The following is an 11,070-nucleotide window of genomic DNA, read 5'->3' as shown; positions in this document are numbered from 1 at the left end:
ATCTCAGGAGATCTTGCTTGCCAAACTTAGGCAAGCACCTAAGTAACACCACAAATGGACGACCAGTACCAAAGGGCTTCAAACATGGTAAGAAATAATGGTCGAATCCCATTATCAGTGGGATTAGGAGAGGAAATTAAGGGGAGGCGGCTAGGGTTCTTCAGAAGAAAGAAGGGGAGGTTAAGAGCGTTTAGGGGCGGTGGGTTAGATGGGAATGGGTTAGGGTTTCAGGTCTAGGGTAATTAAAATGGTGGGGTGATTGTAGACCGTTGATCTTGAAAGATTAACGGTCGAGATTAAGGGATAAGCGGGGCGGGTCGTTTGGAACGGGTATCGACCGGGTTAATTACAAGGGTCGTTTGGATTGGGCTTTGGGGGGTTGGGCCAGAGATTTGGGGCTTGTTTGGTCTGAAAATTGGCTCAAAATTTGGGCCAGCCTTTAAATAAGAAATTAAGGAAAACAATATTTTAATAAAATAGTTAAATAAATTATAAAAATGTTGTTTATGCAAATTAATACCTTAAAAATAGTATAAAATTATAAAAATGTAAGATATTATTTTTACCCTGAATAAAATGACAAATGCAATGCAATTGTAAAATATAGGCTATTATTGCGAGATTGTACAAATAGCCTGAAAATACTAATGTAATTATACAAAATAGAGTAAATACCTGAAGCAAATATTATAGATGCAAAATAAGGATTTAGGTATTTGAGTCATCACAAAATAATTTGAAGGAATAATTAATAATTATTCAAGCAATTTAAATACAAAAATCAATTTAAAAGCTCTAAAAATTATGAAAAATTATAGAAGATGCTTGCATAAATCTTGTAAATTAAATAATTATGCAAGTTAATGTTTTGAAAGCATATACGTTTATTTGCAAAAATATGAGGGCAAAATTGGGTATCAACACCTGCCCCTCCTTACCCGGAAATGATGAAAGAGTTGTCGGGTAAAGAAAATGATGATCAATTTTGGCCAAATTGAATGAAGGATGATGTGATTTGAAAATTTAGGGCTGAACCCTGGTTCCTGAGTTGCCTACATATCCCTGGTGTTACGGGAATCAGGTCGTGTGTAGTTCTGGATCCAACGGTAAACGAAACCGATGGAGTTGTTATAGGAATGGTCTTATGTTTCGGAAAGGGTTCCTTTGGGTAGGATAATATTGGATGAATTTATGCAAAGTCATGAATGCAAATTTGAAATGTTATGGATGTATCACTGAGCAAATATCTGAAGGGTCATAGAGTAAAAGACGGGTAATTGATGGTGGTCGGTTATGTTTGAAATAATTGCAGGATGTGAGCATTGAATGGAAACCGGAGCGAAGATTGCTCCCGTTAGGAGAACGGTTACTTCCTGGATTACCTGCAAAACTTAAAACACGATGCATGTAAGTATATATGGATTATTGTGAGAATTTAAACATGATGCAGATTCCCTTCGGACCATGAGGGTTGTCTTTGGACGGTGAGGATGGTGTCCTTAGACCATGACGTCCTGGGCCATGAATCATGTGATAAGGGATTTATAGGCCATGAAATGATGTCCTCGGGCCATGAGAATGGTGCCTCCGAACCATGACGCCTTTGAATAATGATGTGCACTTTTAAGAGATCCTTGGGCCATGGAATGGTGTCTTCCGGCTATGAGGATGATTCCTTCAGACCATGACGCCTTTGGACAAAATGGCGATATTTTAGCCCATGAAATGCAAAATATGATATTTGGCCGTATGCGAAGATGAGACAAGACAAGGCTTAGTCTTGGGTAAGATGAGGGCAATGCTTAGCCCTGGATGAGTAGAGGATAATGCTAGGTCTTAGATGGAGTAATGGAGATAGCATTTAATCACGAGGAAAAGGCAGTGCTTAGCCTTGTGGAATTAGGGAGGCAATGCTTAGCCTCATGCAGGAAGAAGAGACAATGCTTAGTCTCATGCAAGTAAGGGAAGCGGTGCTTAGCTTCATGCAGGAAAGGCAGTGCTTAGCCTTATACAATTAAGGAGGCAGGGCTTAGCCTCATGCAAATAGGGAGGCAGGGCTTAGCCTCATGCAAATAGGAGACAATGCTTAGTCTCATGCAAAGAAAGGCAGTGCTTAGCCTTATGCAGTTAAGGAGGCAGTGCTTAGCCTCATGCAAATAGGAGACGATGCTTAGTCTCATGCAAAGAAAGGCAGTGCTTAGCCTTATGCAGTTAAGGAGGCAATGCTTAGCCTCATGCAAATAGGAGACACTGCTTAGTCTCATGCAAGGAAAGGCAATGCTTAGCCTTATGCAATTAAGGAGGCAATGCTTAGCCTCATGCAAATAGGAGACAATGCTTAGTCTCATGCGGAAAAGGCAATGCTTAGCATTATGCAGTTAAGGAGGCAATGCTTAGCCTCATGCAAATAGGAGACACTGCTTAGTCTCATGCAAGGAAAGGCAATGCTTAGCCTTATGCAATTAGGGAGGCAACGCTTAGCCTCATGCAAATAGGAGACAGTGATTAGTCTCATGCAGGGAAAGGCAGTGTTTAGCCTTATGCAAGAAAAACGATGAGTGACAGTGAGAAAGTAAAGTATTTCTTAGTTGGAAGTGTTTCCGTTTGGTAACTTGTCGTCATGAAGGTAGTGATTCGATGCATCTGCGGGTATTGTTGTCTTATCGTGCCTGCATCCAAAGAAAAATTGTGAGTTTTGTGGGGGAAGGTTGGTTTGCGCTTTTGTCTTCTGTTTTGCCTTTGCTCCTGTCTTGAGGTCCTATTTGAGTTACCCTGGGTAGCATCTGGCTGTCATAGAAATAAAGTTTTCGAAAAATATGCATGCATTTGATAAATATAGTTATTTGAAATGTAGTAGTATGTGATTTCAAATAATTTAGATGAACCGGTGATTGTGACAAATTTTAGAGACATTGCGACCTCCTTGCTTTAGAATTTTGAGGGTTCCCCTCAAAATTCTGCCCCAGTTTAAATGCAGTACTTTGGCTGTTCCGTGTATGACGATGTCGGCTGAACTTGCTTTAGAATTTTGAGGGTCCTCCTCAAAATTCTACCCCAGTTTTCTAATCATGGCAAAATGAAGATTTTATTAAGATGTGACCAAACCCACAGGGCTGCCTACGTATCCTCTCTTAAATGGGAATCAGGTCAAGCGTAGTTCAGTTACATCAGATGAAGAAATGTAAACAATCCTAAACATAGTATCTCTTGACTGCGTCTGAGTTGATAGGTTTGGCCAAATTTCTCCGTCCATTTCTGCAAGTATAAGTGCCCCTCCTGTTAGTACTCGATGAACCATGAAGGGCCCTTGCCAATTTGGTGAAAATTTCCCTTTTGCTTCATCTTGATGTGGGAAGATCCGCTTTAGCACCAACTGCCCCGGTGTGAATTGTCTAGGCCTGACCCTTTTATTGAAAGCTCTGGCCATTCTGTTTTGGTAGAGTTGACCATGACATACTGCACTCATTCTTTTTCCATCAATGAGGGCCAGTTGCTCATATCGGCTCTGTACGCATTCTGCGTCGCTGAGCTCGGCTTCTTGTATGATTCTCAGAGAAGGGATTTCTACTTCGGCAGGGATAACCGCTTCAGTACCATAAACCAACATATAAGGAGTTGCCCCAATTGATGTGCGAACCGTGGTACGATATCCGAGCAAAGCAAACGGTAGCTTCTCGTGCCACTGTTTGTAATTATCTACCATCTTCCTCAATATCTTCTTGATGTTCTTATTGGCGGCTTCTACAGCTCCATTCATTTGCGGCCTGCATGCTGTGGAATTCTTATGCTTTATCTTGAAGGTTTCACACATGGATCTCATCAAATCACTGTTAAGGTTGGTGGCATTGTCGGTGATGATTGATTCTGGCACCCCAAACCGACAAACAATACGATCCCTAATGAAATCTACGATGACCTTCTTAGTTACAGCCTTGTAAGATGCGGTTTCAACCCATTTTGTGAAATAGTCTATGGCCACTAGAATGAACCTGTGCCCATTTGAAGCGGCGGGTTCGATTGGACCGATGACATCCATCCCCCAAGCGGAGAAAGGCCAAGGTGCACTTGTTGCATTGAGTTCATTGGGTGGCACTCATATCATATCAGCATGTACTTGGCATTGATGACACTTTTGGACATACCTGATGCAGTCTGTTTCCATAGTCATCCAAAAATATCCTGCTCTTAATATCTTCTTAGCTAAGACAAAGCCATTCATGTGCGGTCCGCAAGTTCTGGCATGTATCTCTTCGAGCAATTTGGATGTTTCCTTGGCATCGACACACCATAATAATCCCAGATCTGGAGTCCTTCTGTATAGAATTCCTCTGCTTTGGAAGAAGTGGTTGGATAATCTCCGGAGTGTGCGTTTCTAAGTATGATTTGCGTGCTCCGGGTACTCTCCTTTTTCCAAATATTCTTTGATGTCGTGGAACCATGGATTTCCATCCATTTCCTCTTCAACATGAGCACAATAAGCTGGCTGATTATGAATCCCTACTGGGATAGGATCGATGAAATTCTTGTCTGGGTGTTATATCATGGAAGATAAAGTGGCCAATGCATCTACGAACTCATTCTGGATTCTCGGAACATGTTTGAACTCTATTTTTGTGAATCTCTTCATCAACTCTTGTACACAGTACAAATATGGTAATATCTTAGTGTTCTTCGTGGCCCATTCTCCTAGAACCTGATGTACTAGAAGGTCTGAATCTCCAATTACCATTAATTCCTGAACGTTTATGTCGATGGCTAACCTGAGTCCTAAGATGTAGGCCTCATATTCTGCCATGTTGTTTGTACATGGAAACCTGAGTTTTGCGGATACTGGATAGTGTTGACCCGTTTCTGACACTAAGACTGCTCCAATACCCACTCCTTTGAAGTTTGCAGCTCCATCGAAGAACATTCTCCAACCATCATAGGCTTCGGTGATATCTCCTCCTACGAATGATACCTCTTCGTCAGGAAAATACATTTTTAGTGGTTCGTACTCTCCGTCTACAAGATTTTCTGCCAGATGATCTGCCAATGCTTGCCCTTTGACCGCCTTCTGAGTTACATAGATGATGTCGAACTCACTCAGTAGTATCTGCCATTTTGCTAACTTTCCCGTAGGCATGGGTTTCTGGAAGATGTATTTTAGCGGATACATCCTTGATATGAGATATGTGGTGTAGGCACAAAAGTAGTGCCTCAACTTTTGAGCTATCCATGTCAAAGCGTAGCAGGTGCGCTCCAGCAAAGAGTATCGTGCTTCATAGGGTGTGAATTTTTTACTCAAATAATATATGGCCTGCTCCTTTCTTCCCGTCTCATCGTGTTGTCCCAAGACACAGCCGAAAGCCCATCTAGTACAGATAAATAGAGTAACAGAGGTCTCCCAGGTTCCGGTGGGACCAAAACAGGTGGTTTGGATAAATATTCCTTGATCTTGTCAAAGGCTTTCTGGCACTCTTCAGTCCAACTTGTTGCAGCATCTTTCTTCAACATTTTGAAAATCGGTTCACAGATCACAGTTGATTGTGCTATGAAACGACTGATGTAATTGAGACGCCCTAAGAAACTCATCACATCTTTCTTGTTCTTCGGAAGTGACAAATCTTGTATAGCCTTGACCTTTGACGGGTCTAGCTCAATTACTCGGCGGCTGATGATGAACCCTAGTAATTTTCCAGCAGGGACTCCGAAGGCACACTTTGCGGGGTTCAGTTTCAGGTTGTACCTTCAAAGTCGATCAAACAATTCCTCAAATCCGCTCTGTGATCTGGCCCTTTTTAGATTTGATGATGATGTCATCCACGTACACCTCTATCTCCTTGTGTATCATGTCGTGGAAAATGGTTGTCATGGCCCTCATATAAGTGGCTCCAGCATTCTTTAGGCCAAACGACATCATTTTTTAACAATATACTCCCCATGGTGTAATAAAGGCTGTCTTTTAGGCATCCTCTTCATCCATCCAGATCTGATGATATCCCGTGAAGCAGTCCACAAAGGATTGAAGTTCATGCTTGGCACAGTTGTCAATCAGTATGTGTATATTGGGCAAAGGGAAATCATCTTTGGGACTTGCTCTGTTTAAATCCTGATAGTCGATACACACTCTGACCTTCCCATCTTTCTTTGGAACCGACACAATGTTAGCCAACCAGGTCGGATATTCAACCACTCTGAGAACCTTGGTTTTGATTTGCTTGGTGACTTCCTCTTTTATTTTCAAACGCATATCTGCTTGAATTTTCTGAGCTTTTATTTCACTGGTGGACACATGGGATCGGTGGGTAACTTGTGAGCCACTATGGATGTGCTCAGACCAGTCATATCATCGTAATACCATGCAAAGATGTCTTCATACTCATTCAGGAACTAGATGTATTCTTCCTTCTCTGACGGCGATAGATGAATGCTTACACGCGGTTCCTTGACTGTTTCGGAGTCTCCCAAATTAACTGTTTCAGTCTCATCCAAATTAGACTTAGGCTTGTTTTCAAAATTTTCCACTTCTCTGACAATTTCCTCAGGTATTACATCCTCTTCCAGATCCTCTGAATCACTATTCTTACATTGCGTTGTCTCATTACATGTCACAGTCGCAGGTTCGTCGGGATAGGTAATAATAATGCTGTAGAGAAAAAATGTAAAGAATAATAATAAATACTAAAAATAACAATGCATTAGATAAATCTTGAAAACGTCAAACAAGTATGGCTCGATGACTCGAGCAATTATTTCAAACAAAATATGCTTAAAACAAAATACTGAAAATGTCTTAGATGCTCATAAAATTGCTTTCAAAAATAAATGATGCTAATTGCCAGGCTACCCAGGAACTCGACGGGCCGTTGATGGTGCAGCAGTCCAGTTTTTGAGAACAGCTCCCTTCTCCATGGTTTGAATAATAAGGTCTTCCTCCTCCTCCTCCTCCTCAACTATCGCACTGCAATCCATATCTTCATCATCCAGAAACAAATTCCTTTTGCCAGCTAAAACTTCATCTTCTTCGAACCCCCACATCATGTCAACTTGATAAAATGACTGGTGCAAATGTGGTACTGGTTATTCTAGAGGGTAATAAGGACCACGCCATGGTGACGACCAATTCTGACACTCTTGCCAAGTGTATTCATACCCGAGCCCAAAAGTTGTGCCATGACGCTTTAGCTGTATCGGTTTGGTGATCCCCTGGAGATTCTTGCCGAGACCCTTGACGGGTTCATACCCTGTCCATGACAGTATGCTTTCTATCTTACCGCTCCACCATTTGTTTTTTTCAATTGCGTTGACGCGCTCGATGCGATGGTATGTTTCTCCACCCAACTTCCTTTTATTCTCGACGACCGGAACAGTCTGATTAGTATAAATGGGATTACTTCCGTCTCCATGGATGATCACTTCCTGATGGTTCCACTCAAACTTCACGGCCTGATGTAGAGTAGAAGCTACGGCCCTAGCGGCATGTATCCAAGGTCATCCCAACAATAGGTTGTAGGTAGCAGATATGTCCAACATTTGAAACTCAACATCAAACCAAGTTGGGCCCATCTGTAGGCTGAGGTTGGTCTCCCCAATTATGGCCCTTTGAGACCCATCAAATGCTTTCACATTCATACTTCTTGCTCGTATCTCGTGTAGGCCTTTACCCAATCTTTTCAAAATAGTTAGTGGACATATGTTGAGACTCGAACCTCCATCTATCAAGACTTTGGCAATGAATTTGTCCTCAAACTGCACTGTGATATGCAGTGCCCTGTTGTGACTTCGTCCTTCTGGTGGCAGCTCATTTTCATGAAAAGTGATCTTGTGGCTTTCCAACACTTGCCCTACCATGTTGGTCATTTCTCCACTGGTGATGTTATTGGGTACATAGGCTTCATTAAACACCTTCATCAGGGCATTCCTATATGCCTCGGAGTTTTGCAGCAGTGATAAAATGGATATTTGAGCAGGGGTTTTGTTCAGATGATCAACCACAGAATATTCTCTTGCTTGCACCTTTCTCTAAAGGTCATCCGTGCCAGTTTCAATGACAGGCGACTTAGATGCAGCTTCTTCGCTCGTTCCTCCCAAATGCTCAGGTGTATAGACCCTACCGGTTCTGGTCATGCCTTGCACTGCACCTGTTTCTTCCATTTTTGCTTTTCCTTTCCTTCTTGCTTCCACAACATAATCCCATGGTATAGCATTAGACTTATAATACGACGTACGTGCTACCATCACTGTGAAGGGTGTTGTTACTTCAACCTCAAATGGAGTTGGTGCGGCTACCTCAACTTCAATTGGTGCCTGAGTTTGTACCACGATAGGTGTGAGAGTGACTGGAGATGTTTTAGGATTATCCCCTTCTCGAATGAGTCCAATTGACCCTTTCGAGTCCCATTCTTCATCGGTCTCTATCACGTTTACCCCTTCACCCCTGTGATCCGGGAGAGGATTGTTACGGACATTGGGTGCAGCCTCCTTTTCCTGTATGACTTTGGTGTTAATTAATATCTGAATCTTATCCTTCAAAGTACGACACTCATCAATAGTATGACCCTTCATGCCTGAGTGATAGGCACATGTCTTATTTGGGTTAATCCACTAGGAAGAGTTTTCCATAGCAACAGCGGGAATGGGAGTGACATAACCGGCAGCCTTTAGCCTCTCGTATAGTTGGTCTATGGGTTCAGCAATTGGAGTGTATTATCTGGGTGGTCTGCGGTCAAAATTTGGTCTTGGTTTTTGGTAATTTTGGCGGGCTGGTGGTGAGTGGTAGTATGCTGGTTAGGTGTTATAAGTATGGTGAGTGGCGGCAGGTTGTTGGTATCTGGGAGGTGAAGGCTGATATGTGGGTGGAGGTATTTGGTATGTGAGAGGAGACTTCGGACCTTGGGATACAATTACTACACCCACTTCTTTCTTCTTAGAGATACCTCCCGACTGCAAAGCTTTATTTGTGGCCTGGAGTGCTTCGAAATTTGTTACCATTCCACTTTTGATCCCTTCTTCTATTCTCTCACCCAGCTTGATGATGTCAGAGAACTTATGGTTTTCAATAACCATCAACCTTTCATAGTATTGCGGGTCTTGAGCTCTGATGAAGAACTTATTCATATGTTCTTCTTCAAGTGCCGTCCTTACTTTTGCGGCTTCAGACCTCCACTGAGTAGCATACTCGCGGAAGGTTTCTGTTGGTTTCTTCTTGAGATTTTGAATGTAGAAAATGTCTGGTGCATTTTCTGTGTTGAACCTGAATCGATCCAAGAAATCTGACGCCATGCTCACCCAATTAACCCACTTCTTTGGGTTCTGACTGATGTACCAAGACAAGGCGTCTCCGGTGAGGCTCCTCATGAACAGCTTCATACGGATTCGTTCATCCTTGCCAGCCCCTACAAGTTTGTCACAATACATTCTCAAATGCAACTTTGGATCACCAGTTTCGTCGAACATTTCGAAATTAGGAGGTTCGTAACCCTCTGGCAGTTCTACATCTGGCTGAATACACAAATCCTCATAATTCAAACCCTCAATGCCTTTTCCACCTTCGACACTTTGAACTCTGCCAGTAAGCTTCTTGAGTTCTTCCGCCATGTTCTTGATGAGCAGGTCCTTCTCGGTGGATTCGGGTATATATAGGGTTTGTTGTGGGGTATGGGGTAAATTTTCCACATATATGGGATTGCTTTGATGGACTCCGAGAATCTGGGCGTAATGGTGGTCATTGGTTGAGTTTTGTGGGTCAGGAGTAAGTTGTGGTGCATTCTGAGGGGTGTGGTATGTGGTTGTTTGTGGATATTGAGTTGGATGGTGATGGTGTTGTTGAGGAGTAGGTACCGGTGGAGGGTTGTGGTTCTGAGGAGGTGTGGCGTATTGATGTGGTGCGGGAGGATTCAGTGGTGGGTTTTGATTCTGCGTGTTTTGGGGAGGTGTCGGGTTATGGACGTTTATGTTTTGTTGGTTGATATCAGGGATATTTAGGGTGAGGGAAAGGTTTGCCAAGTTCCGGACCTGCTCAAGTTCCCCTTGTGGCTCCAATATTTTCTGTTCCAGACGTAGGACCAATTCATTCTGTGCTAGAGTACTCCGACCGTCCGAAGTTTCAACGTTCTCTGCATTGTCCTTTCTGATACCGCTTAAATCATCCATTTTTACTTTCCCTTTGCTATTGCCTTTAGGATCACTTTGTGGAGGAGGAGGTGGAGGACCTCTGGATCTAGTATGATATGTGGATGATGCCAGTATGCACGAACCAACCTTGGGGAATGGGAATAATCAAAAGAAAGAAAAACAAAAGGTAACCAAGTCAGTAAGGGATATTGAAAGAATGCTTGCAATATTGAACATGCTATGCAAAATCATGTAACAGAATCACGTCCTAATTTGGGGGACCTCGTTGTGCCCGAGGTAGGCCTAAGTTACACATAGACTTGGAGAAAATTGATGCCAATAATTGTGTCATTTCATTAATGCAAAAATAAATCAAATCCTTACTAAAACGACAATAATAAGAAAGTTACTAATGGCATTTGCCTTATTACATTCGAAATCTAAAACTAAGCTAAAAAGCAGTAAAGAACATCATTTCCTAATCTGCTTGGTCCCAGAAGGACCTTCCCCGTGCTTGGCTCTCTTGACTCCATCAATCAGATTCCCCAGGTCGCGCATATCCAACAACAAGTAAGCCTTTGCTAGATGCCCCCCTTTATTGCCATCCGTGTTCTGACAATCTGAAAGCCTCTTTCTCATCTTTCCCTCAAGCTCCATCAACCCTTGCTCCAAATATTCTAATCTTTATGTTGATTTAGTGGTGGTTTCCTTCCATTTGTTGATTGCTTCCATATCCACTTTATGTTGTTCCAAATGCCTAGCTTCATACTCGAAAACCCTCTTGCGCAGCATTCTATACTTGACTTGTGCTTTAGCAGCGTCATCTATAACCCTATTTTTCAGATTAATTCCTGGCTTGACATCCCCCGCTATATCATCTACCAACCATGATGGGTAGAAGTGCACATGGCCGGCATGATACCTGTCTGGCTCGATGGTATCTTTCTCCACAATGACATTTTGATTCCACATATG

General features: G+C 42.5%; 1 pseudogene; it reads right to left on the bottom strand.

The window, feature by feature from the left end:
* Nucleotides 1–3,191: 3,191 nt before the first annotated feature.
* LOC138904000 (uncharacterized) lies at nt 3,192–10,134 on the bottom strand (annotated as a pseudogene).
* Nucleotides 10,135–11,070: the final 936 nt, after the last annotated feature.

The sequence above is a fragment of the Nicotiana tomentosiformis genome, unplaced genomic scaffold (assembly GCF_000390325.3).
Source record: "Nicotiana tomentosiformis unplaced genomic scaffold, ASM39032v3 Un00314, whole genome shotgun sequence".
NCBI lineage: Eukaryota > Viridiplantae > Streptophyta > Magnoliopsida > Solanales > Solanaceae > Nicotiana > Nicotiana tomentosiformis.
Note: the sequence above shows the minus strand (reverse complement) of the source record. Positions and strands in the feature narration are given on the sequence as shown.